Source organism: Protopterus annectens, chromosome 12.part0 (assembly GCF_019279795.1).
Source record: "Protopterus annectens isolate FY-2018-M chromosome 12.part0, PAN1.0, whole genome shotgun sequence".
Classification (NCBI taxonomy): Eukaryota; Metazoa; Chordata; order Ceratodontiformes; family Protopteridae; genus Protopterus; species Protopterus annectens.
The window spans coordinates 365030889-365049312 of NC_056746.1; the positions used below are offsets into that span (position 1 = coordinate 365030889).

Sequence of the window (18424 nt, forward strand, 5' to 3'; positions counted from 1 at the left end):
TCTGGGTTTAAAAAATGTCCAAGTGTGGACAAAAAATGTCTGTGACTGATAGCCATGTCAATTGCGTTTCATGTCTGGGTGCTTTGCATTTGCAAGAGAGCTGCTCCATCTGCCATTCTTTCAGTAGCCATGTCCTACATGAAAGAAAAAGAAAGCTAATTGACAGAGGACTTTTAAAATAATCCTTCCAAGAAGCTTTGGGTGACCATGACAAAACTAGTACATCCTGAAAATCTTCTAAATCAGAGACCCTTGGATCCATCATCAAAAAAATTATCGACGTTGGCTCTACAGTCTTCAGAGCTGAGCGTCTTTTCATTCCAGAGCCAGTCCCCAGTCTTGGAATCGGTCTCTGCAGTACTAAAGTCACCGATCCTACAGTTGGTTGAACCTTCGATCCATTCTTCTCGGTCCTCGATAAGTCTGTCTGATTTGGATGTGGATTGTGTGGTGCAGAAGTTGTTACAGGCACCGGCGTTTGCCAAATTTTTATCGGCTCTGACACAAGTGGTTTTGGAACCAAAAGCTGTTCCTCCATCTACTTCTTTTCCTCCTTCGAGCCAAACTGGTCCGTCGGAGCTGGAGGAGTTGGACTTGATGATTGTGGAGCCTTCGGAAATGATGCCTGCTCCAGTGCCATTGGTTCTGATTACTCAGACATCCTCAGTGCCCATCGAGGAGTCTAGGAGCCGACACTCACCAGTCGGGTCTGGGGAGGATAGTTGGACCGACCTTTCAGTTCTGACTTTGCCTCTTGGAGCTTTGGCTCGGATGAGTTTGGACCTACCTCTGGATCGGAGCCCACTGTTTCAGTGCCAAGGGAATCATCTGTTTCTTCGGATCCAGCGGTTCCTTCCCACTGGAGTAGAGGTGCTTTTGAGGCCATGAGAAGAGTAATGTCCTCCAGGACACCCACAACTTCAGTACCAACTACCTTTTCCCTTAAACCGCCTGTGTCTACTTCTGCCTCACAGATCCCTTTGAAGCGTAGAGACCCTGAGCCTCAGGAAGCCCCATTGGGTGGTCCCTGCTCTTCCGAGACCTCACCAGAAGCTCCCACTGATGAGGTTCCCAGGAAGAGAATTTGCAAGAGGAAGCATCTAGACTCCCCGCAGGAGTCTATCACATCTGACACCAACTTGGATGAATCAGAAGGGTCTCCACAGTCCCACTCTGAAGATATCTCATTTGCAGATATCTTGGAAATCCTAAAGCAGAGGGGTGTGTGGAAGCCCAACAACCCTACTGAGGATGATCGGTCCTCCTGAAAGCCTTTGGGTCTCAGCCCTCCCCCTTTTGGGTGTCTCTGCCCTTCGATGAGCTTATGGAACCGGTCTCACGAAGGGCGTGGGACACAATGGAGGCTGTCCCTAGGAGGCCCAGTAAATTTATTTCTGCCCCTCACAATAAGACCTTTTTCACAAAGGGAGTGCCTGTTGATGCCATGGTGGTGGTGGCAACCACCAAAAAGAAGATGTCAGAAACGTTTTCCTCTGTCCATCCTCCTAACAGAGACTCTAGGATCATGGATAGATATGGGAATTGCATGTTTAGTTCAGCGACTTTTGCCATGCGTTCACTGAACTACCTCACACATTTCACAAGACTGCAAAGAGACCTCCTAAAAGAGCTTGGAGATACTATACAGGGTACAGTAGCTGAGGGAGCTACAGACAAGGTTGCGTCTCAGCTTGCTACCCTTAATTACATAGTGAACTCTTCCATGCATCTGATTTCATATGTAGCTGATGGAACGAGTAGGGCAGCAGGTACAGGAATTGCTCTTAGGAGACACTCCTGGATGCACTTATGTTCCTTTGCAGAGCTGTTTAAGTCATCCTTTGTCAACACCCCTTTTGATGGCTCGCCTCTTTTTGGGCCCAAAGTCAAGGAAACTCCGACCAGGTGTGAGCAGGAAGGAAAGACTCTGTCTGCCGTCGGAGTCTGTTTTTCCACCCCTGTTAGACCCTACTCCATGGGTCAAAAGAGAGGAAAGATGTGGTTCTGAAAAGCCCAAGGAGCCTTTCTGGACACACTTGGTGAACCCCCCTCCAGGGGCAGAGGAGGGGCAGTAATGGAAGATGCCACCCTCGTGGCAGAGGGGGTCCACAAAATCAGGCAACAGAGACCAATTCTTTGAGAAGCCCTACCAGTGCTCCTGAAAGGAGGCCTGACTGTCCTACTCTGGAGGCAGTCGGGGGTCACTTATCTTTGTATCCAGATGCCTGGATAAAAATAACAAATGACAACTGGGTACAAAGCTTAATTTCCAGAGGATATTTTATTCCCTTTACCACTCCTCCCCCCTTGATAACAAAAATCCCGGATGTTCCACCCAGTTACAGGGAACAAGCAATGGTAGAGATCCAAAGGTTGCTAGAAAAAAGAGTCATCCAGCCAGTCCCAGCAGACCAGATAGGATCCGGAACTTACTCAAGATTCTTTTTAGTTCCAAAAAAGACAGGGGGCTGGAAACCTATTTTGGACCTCAGCAGACTAAACAGATCTGTCAAGAAGGAGAAGTTCCGGATGGTCATGCTGCAGTCGATACTTCCCTTCTTAGGGAAAGACAGTTGGATGTGCTCAATAGATCTCCTGGATGCGTACTACCACATAAAAATGGCCAGACCATCCAGGGATCATCTGCACTTTCAGCTGGGAGCCAATCACTACCAGTTTCGAGCCCTGCCGTTTGGTCTCACCACAGCCCCCAGGGTGTTCACCAAATGTATGGCAGTGGTCATGGCTCACCTGAGGTGTTTTGGATTCCAGGTGTTTCCATACCTAGACGATTGGCTCCTCTCTGCCACCACCAGGCATCAGCTTATACAAGCCAGGGACACCACACTTATTCTTTGCAATCAACTCAGGATTACCATAAACTCATAAAAATCTGCCTTGTCGCCATCGCAACATATCGTTTTTATCAGAACAGATTTGGACACCACCACCACCACTTTAAAACTTCCTGTAGAAAGGATATCAATACTTTGGCAGCAAATTCTGATTGTCATTTCCAGAGACAAGGTGCCAGCCTCAGAATTGCTAAAATTGCTGGGTTTGATGGCAGCTGCAGTAATAGCAATTCCATTGGGTCGTATGCACATGCAGATTCTACAATGGCTTCTGTTCACACAATGGTCTTATCAAGAGCTCCTAATGTCACATCTCATTATTCTAACAAACACATGCAAAAAGGATCTTCGGTGGTGGTTGCCTTCTCTCCAAGTAACGGTAGGTCTTCCTTTTATCCTACCCTCACCATCGGCCACGGTGACCACGGACGCTTCCCTGTTTGAGGGGGGGCATTTTCAGGGAAGAACAGCCCAAGGCACATGGACCGAACAAGAGACACATCTGCATGTCAATGTCCTGGAGATGAGAGTGGTACTCTTGGTGTTACAGTACTTTCAGGACTCTCTCCCTCTGGGGACAATTCCGATTCAGATGGGCAACATGTTGGTGGTCTGGTACTTAAAAAAAACAAGGAGGAACCAGGTTCTATCCCCTTTGTCGAGAGGCCCTAAGAGTATGGCAGTGGGCTGCATCCACCCAGTGCTTTCTGATAGCAATGCACATCCTGGGAAAATCCAGCTTGATTGCAGACAAACTGAGCTGGGCAATTTTGTTGCCTCATGAGTGGTCCCTCAAAAAGAAATAGCGGAAAGAATATTCCCCAAATGGGGCCAGCCTTGCTGTGATCTCTTTGCATCCCCCATGAACACAAAATGCAGAAGCTACTTTGCCCTGATTCCCCTTCCGGGAGATTCCCCAAGGGATGCAGTCGTACACGATTGGCCTCCGGTCTCCTTTATGCCATTGGCCTCATCAGATTTGGTTCCCCATCCTTTGACCTCATCTGTTGGAAGAGCCTTGGATTCTAGACCCAGTTCTGGACCTTCTGATGCACTCGTCAGGGGCTCTTCATCCCTCCCTTCAGTCGCTAAAATTGATAACTTGGCTGCTCCAATTCCCAACATAGCCAGGTTCCATAACCTCTCAAACGAAATGCAACATATCTTAATATCTTCTCATAAATCATCTACTAGGAAGTTTTACCTCAGCAAATTGAAGAGATTTTCCATATGGGCTTCTCAGAATAACATTGACCCTTACCAAGCCTCTGTTTCCTCTATATTAGAATTTTTGACTATGCTTTTCAACAAAGGAGTGGCGGCAGCAACAATTTGTGTGCAGCTTGCTGCCATCTCTAATTTTCATCTTGGTACTGAAGGCTTTAACATAATGTCACACAAGCTATCCAAAGCCTTTCTCAAAGGGACTTTCCATCTTAGAACACCAGTTAAATCCCCTTATACTCCCTGGAACCTAAATTTTATGCTCTCACACATTATTCTCCCACCGTTTGAGCCAGCTTCTTCATGCAATTTGAAATTTTTGTCTTGGAAGACTATCTTTTTAGTAGCCATCATGTCTGCTCGAAGAGTCTCAGAACTACAAGCCTTGTCCATAAAACCTCCGTATTTGTTTTTTCATGTCACTGTGAACAAATCCTTCATTCTTACCTAACGTTTGTACTGAAGCTAATCTTAACCAAACTCTAGATTTACCAGTGTTTTTCCCTAAACACACCAACAATTTGGAGTATATGCTGCACAAACTTGATGTTCACAGACAACTCAGATTTTACCTAGATAGAACCAAAGAATTCAGAAGATCTGAACAACTTTTTGTTTCCTTTTCAGATTATTTAAAAGGTATGCCTGTGGCAAAAACAACTCTATCAAAATGGTTATCTGATTGCATTACTTTCACTTACTCAAGCTGCCAATTTACCTCTACAACACAAAATTAAGGCTCATTCAACCAGAGCTGTGTCCACATCTTCTGCATTTTCAGCTAGGCTACCAATAGACAATATTTGTGCAGCAGCCACTTGGTCAAAGCCACATACCTTTATCACTCTTTGCAAAGTCGGTAGGGCCTCTAGGGACAGGGCCTCCTTTGGTTCTACTGTCCTGAGAAACATACTCCCATGAGCCACCCGAGAAAGATGGTGCTTGGGACGTTACCCATCTGTAAGAATGAACGTCTAGATAGAACAACTTCACATAAAGAAGTTATGTACTCACCATAACTTTCCATGTGAGTTGTTCATCTCGCCTTCATTCTTACTTCCCAACCTCCTACCCCCCTCCAGGATTTTTTCAAGGACCAAGACTTATGTTTTATCATGGTTGCTTTGTCTTTCCTATGGTTATTACCTTAAAAAGTGACAGACTGGCAAATTGTATTACTAGACACAGCAAACAAGATTTGAGGTAGTTCAAGGTGCATCATGGGATAGGGACTTGGCCTCGAGCTGTCTGAAGACCTTGAGCTTTGTAGTTGGCCGACTCGGAGCCGAGGATCAGCTCCGAACCCATCTGTAAGAATGAAGGCGAGATGAACAACTCACATGGAACGTTATGGTGAGTACATAACTTCTTTTTATTGAATGTGATAAAAATAGGTATGCTCTGCAAAATCAGGGGCAGCTGAGGACTAGCTAAGCCAACCAAAAGATGTGGTTGTCTGCCAGTAACAATAAAAAATGAATATATATATTCAATATATATATATATATATATATATATATATCACACCATTAACAATCCTCTCTTTGCGCCACATTTGAATTTTTTGAATTTTTTCATTGTCTTTGGAGGACATGCACAGTAAGAGCAGGAGGCCAACAAATAGAAAGGCAAAGACTTTAGGATTTCCTCCCTGGGCATCTCTATGTCTGCTTCTGCAGGGGTGCTTTTCTGGTATTTATTTATTTTATTTTTGTAGTAAAGACATAATTTTTTTACTACAAAAAAATAAATAAATACAGGTAAGTGTCCCTGCTACAGTGGTACCCTAGGTGGCTGGACATGCCCACCAAAATTCATAAACCAGGATTGGTATTTGTATTACATAAATAAGTTAAGACTTAAGAAGAGAAGCTGCTCATCTTTTTATATAAAGCAATCCAAAACTCTGGCAAAAGCAATGCAGAATACTGTGTTTTTTCACTGTTGGTACTACAAATGAATATCCCCAGTTACTTTTTTTCTTCTTCGAGGTCAGTGTTAAGATCAGTTACAGTTTCACCAAATAACTCCTGTCTTACTCCTCTGACTCTTAAAAGTGTTCTGAATTTTTTAGTGATTCTGAATTTCTGGAACAAGAGAAAGGTAATGGCATATTTGTAAGGTAGTACTAAAGTGCTTGTTAAGTTAGTTAGAATGACTTTTCATTTTTTTTTCATTCTACAGTTATGCAAAAAATGCTGAATTCCACTTGATGTGAATAGGTACGGAATGCAGTCGTGCATTTAAAACCATTTAATGCCATAACAACTGACTGTTCTGTACAAACTATGATCAGTGAGGTAATAACTTCTTTGCTGAAGAATCAGGGACAAACTAAATTAAAAAAGTTGTTTAATGAAAGTGTTTACAAAAAAGAATCAGAGACAAGATTAAAATTAATGGGGAACAAAGGCTCAAAATCTGGGACAATTTTTAATTACTTAAATTTACTTAAAAGGTAATAGGTTTTACATCAAAATGTATTTTCTGAGCAATGAGAAGTATAAACTTCTAATGTATAGCATTGTTAACTGACAGTAACCATTAGTGACTTACCAGAAAATTAAAAGTTATATGAGCAAAAGATCAGAAATATGATGCAAAATGAGGGACGTTCTGAAAAGTCAGGGCAGTTAACATGCATTCAGCCCGAAAGCTGTCAAAAAGGAATCCTTCTGATTACTGGCCCATGACTTTATACTGCAGTATCAAACACCCCAGAAAATTTCTAGCCAGTGTGAAAACCTAAGAGGCCAAATATGCATCCACTAGTGAGTTGTTGCCTTCCTGTCATAAGTCAAAAGATAAATATGTCACAATTGATAAGTTTTTAAGGATGGCACTTTTCTTTTCCACTGTCACTGAAATCTGAAATAATCTGAAATTTGCATTAATTAAAAATATATATTTATAACAGGATATCCTTTCCCCTGTGATTCTGCATCTAGGAATCTGCGATTCCACCTAGGCATATCTTGCTGCAGTGGACTCTTTGCACTTGGTTGTTACAACAGCAAAATCGGTTGATATTTAAGGTTTTGCAACAGCAGATTAAAATTATTTTACCAAAAGACCAGGTGTTTAGGGTTCCTGGGGTACACTTGCCACATGCATTTTTTATCATGAAAGGCATGCGCAAGACACTGTGCATAGTTGAGCTGATTGCAAACTGTAGCAGTTCCTTAATGGAGCCCGTGACTTCTTAGATTAAACTGACAGTTCAAGAGATCAGACACCACTTTGTATACAATTAAATATTTTACCTCTGCCAGAGAGCAGAGCATTATCCTTGGTGACGTAAATATTAGCTGGCTAGATCTTTCCCCAGCACTCCCTCTTTAAATATCAATCTATTCAACTTCACTCAGCTCATCAGATCTGCAACCAGACCCATCAAGAGTAATAGCTGTGGCTCCATCTTAGACTGGATTCTAGTCAATGAACCTAATAAAATCTCTTCAGCCGGTACTCTCACTAACTCCCTTAGCGACCACCTCCCTGCCTTTGCTCACCACACTGTCCCTTCATTTCAAAAGCCACATCAGTACAAACAAATAAGGAACATAAGTAAATTCAACCCTGTGAACTTTATTGATGCCCTAAAACAGATTAACTGGAGCAGGCTAAAAATCCTCCCTCTAGATGAGGCAGTCAAGCACTTCAATTCAAATTTTCTTAATATACTAAACAGCTTTGCTCCTCTTCTACTAAAATGAGTCAAAGTGAATCATGCCCCATGTCTGACTAAAGCTAGTAAAGAAATGATGAAATCCAGAGAGAAGAGCTGGAAACAATGGTTAGCTAACAAAAACCCTCCAGACCTGCAAAAATTCAAACTACTTCAAAACCAGGTAAAAAGACTAGTCGGAAAAGGTAAGAAAAATCTCTGTATGAAATTTCAGAACAAATGCAAGTCAAACCCATATGAATTCTAGAATGCTGTTACATCATTACTAAATTCAGGTACAAAAAGTAACCCATGCCCTTATCCTGACAAAACTCCACTAGAAATAAACCTCTAATTCTCACTTTATTAATGCTATTGCACACATCACTGCTTCCTTTTCCCAGTCTCATAACCCCACAAACCCTGCTACTCCTTCTGAAGTACCCAATCACACTACTTCCACTATACCTTCCTACTCTACCAACTCTACACCTACATTCATGTTTACACCCATCCCAACCACCACAGTAAAAAGACTACTGCTTAAGTTCAAACCATATACTAATGCTCCTGACAACCTACCTACACAATTCTTAAAGTTAGCAGATGAATCTATCGCCTACCCTGTAACTATCCTTCTAAACAGATCTGTCCAAGAATACTATGTCCCTAAAACTTGTATTCTCCTTCTTCGTAAAGGAGGCAGTAATTCTGACATCTCAAACTTCTGACCTATTACCATTCTCTCTCCAGTCTCTAACATCTTAGAAAAGTGCATTCACACTCAAATTCGACACTTTCTACTTCGCAACCAAATTCTATTTCCCACACAGCACTGCTTTAGACCAGGCCACAGCTCCACAACTGCCCTCATATCCTTCATGGACACAATCAACATAGCCCATGACTCCGGCAAAATTGTCTCCTCTCTATTCTTAGACCTTTCAAAAGCTTTTGATACCGTCTCTCACTCCCTGCTTCTAAACCAACTCTCTAAAATTGGCATTTCTCTCTCCTCTCTTAACTAGTTGTGTAGTTATTAACTAGCAGACAACAGGCTGTCAGATGGCAAGATTCTTTCTCCTCATATCTAAGTACCCCTACTGGAGTTCCCCAACGTTCTATACTAGGACCCTTGTTATTCAGCATTTTTATTAATAATTTTCACTCCTGTCTAGGTCAAGGCACACTTATTCAATATGATAACGACTCTACAATTATATGCGCCTCTAATTCCATAACCAAACTATAACAACTAACCCAGTCAGCCTTCAGTACTACTGAGACATGGATGTGTAACAATCACTTTCCCTCAGCTCTACCAAAACCAAACAGATGCTCTTCATACCTGAGAAGTCCATCTCCCTTAACAAAGCTCAGTTCACTATACTGTCACAAAGTAACACAGTCATTGAGGACGTTACTCAGACAAAGCAGCTAGGAGTGTTTATACAACAGATAAACACCTGAAGTTCGACATACACATACACCACAGCATCAGTAAGACCCACCAAAAGCTTGGAATCCTCTATAGGGACAAAAACTTCCTTAGCCCCTCCACTAAACAAGTCCTTGCTTCCCCTTACCTACTACATTCCCTACTCTATGGTACACCTCTAATTACTAATCTCTCATCCTCCCTGAAAACTAAATTAGAAACTTGTTACAACAAAGTTGCTAAGTTTGCCTCTAATACCAAACATTTTACCCATCACTGTACTGCTGTTCACTGGGCGGCCGCAGTGGTGCAGTGGTTAGCGTTGCCGATTCATAGCAAGAGGTTCTTCAGTTAGATCCTTAGCTGGGGTGCCTTCTGTGCGGAGTCTGCATGTCCTCCCTGTGTTCGTGTGGGTTTCCTCCCACATCCCAAAGACATGCTGTAGGTGGTTTGGATATTCTAAATTGGCCCTAGGTGTGAGTGCGTGCGTGTGTGTGCCTTCCACTGCCAATCATGAGCGAACAGGTGATCCGCTGTGGAGACCCCAACTGGGAAAAGCCGAAAGAAGAAAAAGAAGACTGTACTGCTCTTCACTATCTCAACTGGCTTGAACTGCCTCACTACCTCTCCTACCTACAATGGACTAAAGCCCACAAAATAATCTTTAAACTATCAGACTGTCCTGCCATTAGCCATATTTTCAGTTCCTTCCAACCAAACAGGGCTGTGAGATCCGAGAATCAGCACCTTTTGCTGGTTCATAAACCACTCCTGCTGAACAGCTTCTATACTCTTCCTGTGTAGCCAAGGCCTGGAATGCCCTACCTTTGACTATTAGAACTAAATACAATTCTGACACTTTCAAAACCTCCATAAAAGACTTTCTGTCTTCCAGCTGGAACTGTACCTGCACCTTATCTCCTTCCCTCAAATCACAATCAGCCTCTACATAACATAGATTGTAATATACTTAATATAATGTGTAGTGCCTTGCTACTTTATGCTGTTTCAGTTATCTATACCAAGTCCAGGTGTAAACCTCACTATTATCCATTGTTAGAACTTTCTTTTTAATTTTATGCAATGTAGAATCGTGTCGTTTTGTAATTCAGTTCACCTGTTAGAACTCGTATGTAATGTGCTGAATCAAGTCTTTTTGTTATCATTTCAGTTGCCTCACTAGGCTGTATATAGCCCTGAAACAAACTTATTACAACTGTCTGTAGCACTGTAACAAACTTACTCCTATTGTATCTACTTCCTGTCACACTATTGCTGTTTATTCTTCAGTAATATACTTACTTATTCACATACTTGTATGTGTTCTGTTTCTTATTACCTGAGCAGCTTTTCTCCCTGGACTTCCACTGAAAATGGGGTCTTTGGCCCAATGGACTATGCCAGCAAATAAATAAATAAATCATTTTCTGTTGTACTGGGAACAGCCATCATACTTTTGGCTGAATCCTTCAACTCTCAAAATGAACAGCTGAACTGACAACTTTATCTTCTTCCCTATGTCAGTATATCCTGGAGTGGATGATCTAGTAAACAGTACAGAACATAGTCCCAACATAGCATACAAATGTCATAGCACCTGTTCCCGCCAAAACAAAATCTGATGACTCCGTCATCCTTCTGTATTATCACCTGAGATAGTGCTGTATAACAATATGTCTTAGCATCTACATGTCTGTGCCATATCCAAAGCTGGTGTCTGCAACTTTCTCCAGGCTACATCTGATAAGTATAACACTATGTCTGCTTTGAAGAACCAGAACAAAACTGTAGTGTAAGCAAAGTCCTGTCTCTGTGTTACAGATGTCGTAGCAGGTCACAGAAGATAAAACTGCTGACCTATTATTTTGACTTTTACTGTAACAAAAATAATAGGATATCTTCTGAATGAGTTATTTATTCAGTACCTGGACCATGCATACTGCAGGACCACAGGCAACAGGAATTCAGAGTGGCTAGATAATGTCAGAGACGTCCAACAGATCTTTTTGTGTGACTGAAACATTAAAGCAAATGGCACAGTGATTCAGCTTACTGAGAGTTTAGCACAAGTTTTGAAATACTGCTAGACACAAAATAAGTACGGAGGCAGATTGGGCTTCAAGTATGTGCTCAATAGAAACCTACTAAAGAAAGTGGATGTACAGCAAATCACAGACATAGCTGTTAAATTGAATTGTTTATAATGAATAAGGAGGTTACAGTGGGGTCCCACATGAGGTCAATACTGAGATTCTCTTTAATTTAATACATATGTATTCTGTGGTTGATGTAATGCCTTTTCCTAATCTTGTTTCCCAGTCCTCTATATCTAATGTCAGACCTTTCTCTCCATGGCTGTCTTTTTCAGTAAACCCTGTAATTGGTTACTATATCATAGGTTATTGAACATCTTTATAAATGCAATATCCTATGTGATAAACAGCATAGCTTATGAGACAGACATATCACCACTACCTCCTAACAGCAACATCCACCAGGGCCTCATGACAGGACAGGCACTGTCTTTATTAACCAATCTAAGCTTTTATTTCTGTCATCTTCTTCTGCTAGCTTCTGTTTTAAACTTCAATCTTAATAGCATTTTCTGTTATCTGTTGTAAGAGCTAACTTAAGTAATTATGCCACAAGAAAAGGACTGGCGACAGTACCCTACATCTGAAATGCCAGAATCCCAAACCCAAACTTGATGATTCTAAAGAATCAAAAAATGAATCCTGAAACAGCCAAAATGCACATAAGGTAAGTGTTGATATGGACAAGCTCCACATCTTCATCTGCGGAATACTGCCTCCATCAGCCATTACTTATTTAACTGTACTAACGCAATAGTCACACAACTATGAGAAAAAAAGAAATATCCTGCAAAGGTAAATATGGTGACTGCACACTTACAGTGCAGGTACCCAACATCACTGCGGAAAGGAAACCTTTGAGAAACAGGATTGGGAACCAATTCCTGAGTAGGTAGAAATCAACTGCATGTAGTGCAACCACAGTAATATGTGTAATATGTGTCAATCCAGCCATCTCTTCACTTCTTCTAACAGCTGGCATATCCCGTGGACCAGTCCCTGATCTCTTACTTTTCATTCTTTTTACCGTTTCCTTTACTTGTGGCCTCTCACAGCCCAGTACCACTCCATGCACCAATGACATGGTCATACTTAGGTCTACTAACATCACAACCACATCATGTACCACTTGAGTAGGAATTTCCACACGCTGCTTAGTGGCTAAATGCAACACACCTCCAGTAATGTAATATAAAGTAAGACATTGGTTCTGTTCTAGTAACTTTAGTCTGTTGAGTTCAGGCTGCAAATGGTACTGGGTCCTGAGATTTTTTTGGCGGGGTATAGTGCATTCTGTCTTTGCTAGCAAATTCAGTAAAGGGCACTGGCTGCATATTAAAGGTGAATTGACTGCAGCTTCATAGCATTTTATGTCTATTTGTAATCTCCCTGTCTAGGACAACATAATTGCCAGACTCTTAAATGTGATATTGATGAGAAATAAATAGAATCAGGTTGCGATAGCCTAGGAAAGTTTGAGCTGCAAGATAATTTCATTCCCACCAATGCCGAATGCTTAGGATCCTAGGATTAGAAAACAGAGTTCTTATGGAATGGGTAGAATTTTGTTAACATCAACAGTTTTCCACTGTGGGTTTTTATTTATTTAAATTTGTTGACCGGGAGTGTCCGACTGGACGTGGGTCCATTTTCAGCGGAGGCCCGGGGAGAAAAGCTCCACAGTAAAATAAACAGACAGTAGTTAAATTGGATTACATAGCGATTAACAATTTAACATAGAAATTACTTACTTTATTTATCTTAGATTACTTACTTCCTGGTAGCATAATTAAAGTATCATCTTACATATTTCAGAAAACTGTATTTATTCATGTCCATCTATATATTAATTTATTTAAATTTATCATGCATGTTCAGCCCTTAAACTGGCTTCCAACCACTTACCACCTTCACCATTCTGCCTGTGACCTCTAAATATGTGAAAGCTGCTTGTTATGTATGTAGGTGCACAGGATTCTGACTTTAGCCATGATTTATAAATGGACATAACATTAGCAGTATTAAATGTCATTCATGCTTTAGTGTCACACATCACTTAGCACACCTCAAATGTTTAGGAAATTAGTAGTAACGTTATTTCTAGAGGCAACAGAGACATAGGCACACTAATTTTAGTCCTATTAGGATCTTTAGACAGTGAACTGCAGGGATCTTAATTAATTCTATATTATCTCCTAGAAGAAGGTCAGGACAAAAGGAAAGTGAGCATTAGGGAGGTTAATTTTTTTATTGTTGACAGGGGATGAGTATGGCAGAATAGTAACTTTATATGAAAACAGAGATGGAAAACAAAAGTAAACTTATTTATGACGTCATTACTTTGTAGATGTAGCTAGGAAAATGTTTTTAAGCCATGATAGCTTTCTGTTGGAAATTATAAGGAATATCATAATGTAGACAGAGTGGGATGGCAGACAAAAATAAAGTGGAAAGGTGCTCTTCAGAGTGTGTGGCAAGACTAAGAACTGAGCTGAGGTGAAGTGAATGTAGCTTTTAACAAATAAGAAGGGATTTACCCAAACTGTTATATTACTAATAAAGTGAAGCTGTATATTTAGTCTGCCAGACTTCAAGAATAAAACAGTTCCACTTCTCAATTCCAGGTTACTTCCTGGTAGCATAATTAAAGTATCATCTTACATATTTCAGAAAACTGTATTTATTCATGTCCCTCTTAGAGTTATCCTGTTATTCTGTCAGATGATTGCAGGATTGTCATTATACCTTTGTATTTTTGCATAATATACAAAGGTGTTAACTTCATTCTCCTCACTCATATTAGTCACTACCAAGCTGCAGATTTTTAAAACTTAATCAACTTGCAGATTAGCACAGGGAGTTAAATGACAACTACTACTACTCAAAAGTGAAAGCACATATCCATAATTATATACTGAAGTTTTCTGTAGTAATACTTGCATTACTTGAAGTATTTTTTTCCGTAATTTGTCATACTCCCAAGTGTCCTAAAGGGATTAATAATCCATTGCACTGTTTCAGTTAAGTTCTTATCTTGGTAAATAGGGTAAATTATAAATTATAAATCTGAAACCATTTTAAGAAAAGGAGTTCTTTCTACACCATGACCATTTCCCCAGCACTATTCAGGATGTATTTTCCAAAGTTAGGGTACCTAATTCCCAATTTTCAGTTGCCATGGCTAAGTGGGGGATAATCACCCCAAGTTTTCTTGCCCAGTTTGGTATACATACCACTTCCATTCTTATACTGCAAACAACAAGATGTTCCTTAGTTTTAATAGCCGTGTAAGACCCATTAGGTATAGGTGCTTGTTTTCATTGGAAGAGCAAGAAGTTCCATTATGATTAATTAGTTTGCTCAGAGTTAATAAAGGATATTATCAGAAGTTGTGAATACCAAATCCAGACCTATGGGTTACAGCTAATTGCAGCTGCTTGCCTTATGTCAGTGCACGGTATGGCTAGCTGAGCTATTCTTCTCTGTTCCTGTCTACACATCATTCTTCTAGCTGGCCTTAGTAAATTAAAGTCATAGCTCTGCCTCAGTTTCACTTTTCTCTGTTCAGTGACTGATCTCTCCTCAACAACACTGCATTCAAATTATCTTTCCCCATCCTTCTGTACTGTTGTCCTGCTGCAAGTTTGTAATCCCTCCACTATTTCCACTTTTGTTTTTATTTAATTGCAATTTCTGAAGCACAGCTACGTGAAAATAATTCCTTCATTAGTCTCTCACTGCACTACTTAGCCATCAGTCCTTCAGGTATGCAAAATTTTATTTTTATGTATTTACTTGTTTGCAACTCCTTAAGTGAACTAATCCTACACATACCCTTTCAACTATGGCTTGGGTCCCAAGGACAAATGTAAAAGCAAATATATATGTGCATACATACATATATACAGTGTATATACATATATATATATATATATATATATATATATATATATATATATATATATATATATATATATATATATATATATATATATATAGGTGTGTGTGTGAATATATATATATATATATATATATATATATAGTACTTAGTATTATCGCAACCACAGCTGTTCTGCACTGACAGCATTCTCGGCAACATTCCATTCTTAACTGAAACATCGTGCTGCCGAGAATGCTGTCAGTGCATTCATACGTATTATCGCAACTACACTGTGAACAACAGAAACGGCTCATCTACAAGCAGTTCGCGTACCAGAATGTGAGATATATAACAACTGGAGATATACATGGCAGAAATTAGTTGTTGTCTGCAGTTTTAAAACAAAAGTAGGCAGCAGCTGTCATATGTTTCAAGTCACATGAAGTAAACACATGCAAAGCGAAATACATTGCAATTTAAAAAAAAATAAAGGTAGTTAAATGACTGTAATGCGACCACAGTGTATTACACACTCTCACTAGAAATCTGCTTTTCATAAGTTAAGGCACACCTTTTCTAATAGGAATATTATGTATAAAAAAGAAGTTACAACACTTTTAATTTATGTAAATAGTTCTAATGAAACTATTATATATATATATATATATATATATATATATATATATATATATATATATATATATAATGACAGTGTTACAATAGTAAGTAAGTTATTGCTTGGCTATCTGTTTGTGGTGGAAATTTAACAGCTATCGCTGTTAGAATTGATTGAAATCATTTCTTATTTCACTGATCTTGTTTGTACTGGTAGAATTGTCAGGGTTTCATGGGTGGGTACAACACTTAATATATGCATAGAAATACAAGTTATGTTTATTTTACTTTATTTTTACTTGTTACCTTCCTATTAATTTTGTACTTAATGCGATTAACTTTTAAATTTGACAGAATTCGCGGCATTCTCAGCAACATTCCATTATGACCAAACTAACTTCCTGCCAAGAATGCCGCGAATTCTGTGGTTGCAATAATACATAAGTACCATATATATATGTATATACATTTTATATATATATATATATATATATATATATTTATATATACATATATATATATTTATATATACATATATATATATATATATATATATATATATATACATATATATATATATATATATATATATATATATATATATATATATATATCTGTATACTTATATATATATATGTTCATACTTATATGGGTGCTAGTGGCTGGGTCGAATGAGTGTTAAGACGACAGCCTAGTTGATTACATATGGTTGAGTAGTTAGCTGATCGATAGGTATGCAATCTGATCTCAGAGTTAGTATATATAATTAGCAGGGGGTGTTTGTCCAATGCAAAAAACAATGTTTTATTTTATTTTTAAACAATAAACGGGTGCATGTGATAAGCTGAGGTGGTGCAGCGGTTAGCATTATCGCCTCACAGCAAGAGGTTCTCCTGTTCGATTCTCAGCTGGAGCGCCTTCTGTGTGGAGTCTGCATGTCCTCCACACGGTTGAGTGACGTTAAAGACATGCAGGTTGGTGCGAGTGTGAATGGGCATGCCTTCGTTGAAGGTTGGGTGTCGGGCTGGCAACTCTGCACTGTAAAGATCCACTGCCAATCATGAGCGGAGCAGAGTTCTGCTGTGGCGACCCCCAACCGGAAAAAGCCGAAAAAGGAAAAAAACAGGTGCATGTGCCAAAGCTATTTCTTGGAGCATAAGTACTGACATGTCAACTTCTGTGTTTTCGACCATATGTGATCACTGTTCTTGCAGTTGACTTTGGCTGTTTTCACTTATTAGTGGTACACCCACCTACCTCTATGTATATTTGTAGCAACTAGCCAACATGAATGATTTTGGGGAGAAGAAAGAAACTTGATTATTTTAAAAAAGCCTGTGAAGATATAGGGAGAACATGTGATCTCCATATAAACAGTTAAAAGATGTTAGGATTAAACTGTGGAGCATCAAGCTGTAAAGCAGAAACCTTAACCACTGAGCTGCAGTGCTGACCAGTAGTGTTGGAGTTCCTCATTCTAGTTGGTCCACCCAAAATACACACTATAAAAAAGCATTTCCTGTTTTCTGTAATAAAAAGGGAGCTCCATTGTCATTGGATCCTAACAATCCCCTCCTTCTTTATCTATCAGACTCGATACTGCTATTTTCTTAGGACAAATGCCCTGTTTTCAGTGCTCAGGACCTTACAAAACTAAGGTAAGTGCTATAATGCATTTAACTGTTTTCAGTATATTTCTGGTCATTTCAGAGCATTGCTAAACATGGCCATGTTTTTAATGATTTCACACAAGGGGTTTCTACATTAATTGATATTATACTTCTATAGTTGCTGACGGGTACTAGTGCAAGCTACTCACCAGCTATACTGGCAGACCAGGAAGTAAGATCACAAAGTAAGCAGCATTGTAAAATTCATGAACCTAATTTTGTGACTTTTATTCACTTATCCAGATAGAGTTTCTTTCATCTGCATTTGAATCCTGAACTTGATTGCAGATATATTGATTTTAATTATTAACCTGAGTTACTATATTAAAAGGGTATATGCATATTGCTCCCCTTTGGAGTTTGTCTGCCTGGTAGAACTCATGAATTTTGGCACTCTGCTCAAAGTTACTGTCTACCCATGATGCATCTGATCCAGTGAGAATCTATAACTTTTAGACTCTGCATCCTAATTTTTAACAAAATGTTGGCATTACTATATACAACATATTTAAAAATCAGATAATGATTAGATGAAGAAGTAACAGCTATATCTTTGCCCTGTCACAAAAATATTTTTATAACAACATATAGGCTTTTAAGTATTTTGGCATGCTAATAAAAAACACTGAAGCAGTAATTCTCTGTAAAGAGGTCCATTCAGTAGTAATGTGAATATTTTCTAGAGCAGCTGTCATGACTAAGATTATAACATTTTATATATCTTTTACTATATCTGTTTATATATAAATACATATGCGCGCGCACACACACACACACACACACACCATACATGCATGTATATATGTGTATATTTATATGTAGGCCTCATAGGCCAAAAATACCTTGCTACCAAGTGATTCCTTGTTTAATTCAGTAAGTAATGCTTCATATCTCTTAGACTAATGAATTCCTGCAATGGTTGGGTAAAAGTACAAATCGGAAAATACTCAAAAGTTCAAGATCATAAACTAGTGATAATATA

General features: G+C 39.4%; 1 protein-coding gene across 5 annotated transcripts in view; it reads left to right on the forward strand.

The window, feature by feature from the left end:
* The window catches only part of RHBDF1 (rhomboid 5 homolog 1), a 1247410-nt gene that overhangs the window by 498037 nt on the left and 730949 nt on the right, over positions 1–18424 (forward strand). Inside the window, exon 1 of one of the 5 annotated variants that reach the window (XM_044089449.1) lies at positions 17387–17430. The exons of the other annotated variants lie outside the window; for them this stretch is intronic. The gene's annotated coding sequence lies outside the window, so the exon portion shown is untranslated. Of the gene's footprint in view, positions 1–17386; positions 17431–18424 lie in introns of those variants that run through there. 5 annotated transcript variants of the gene reach the window in all.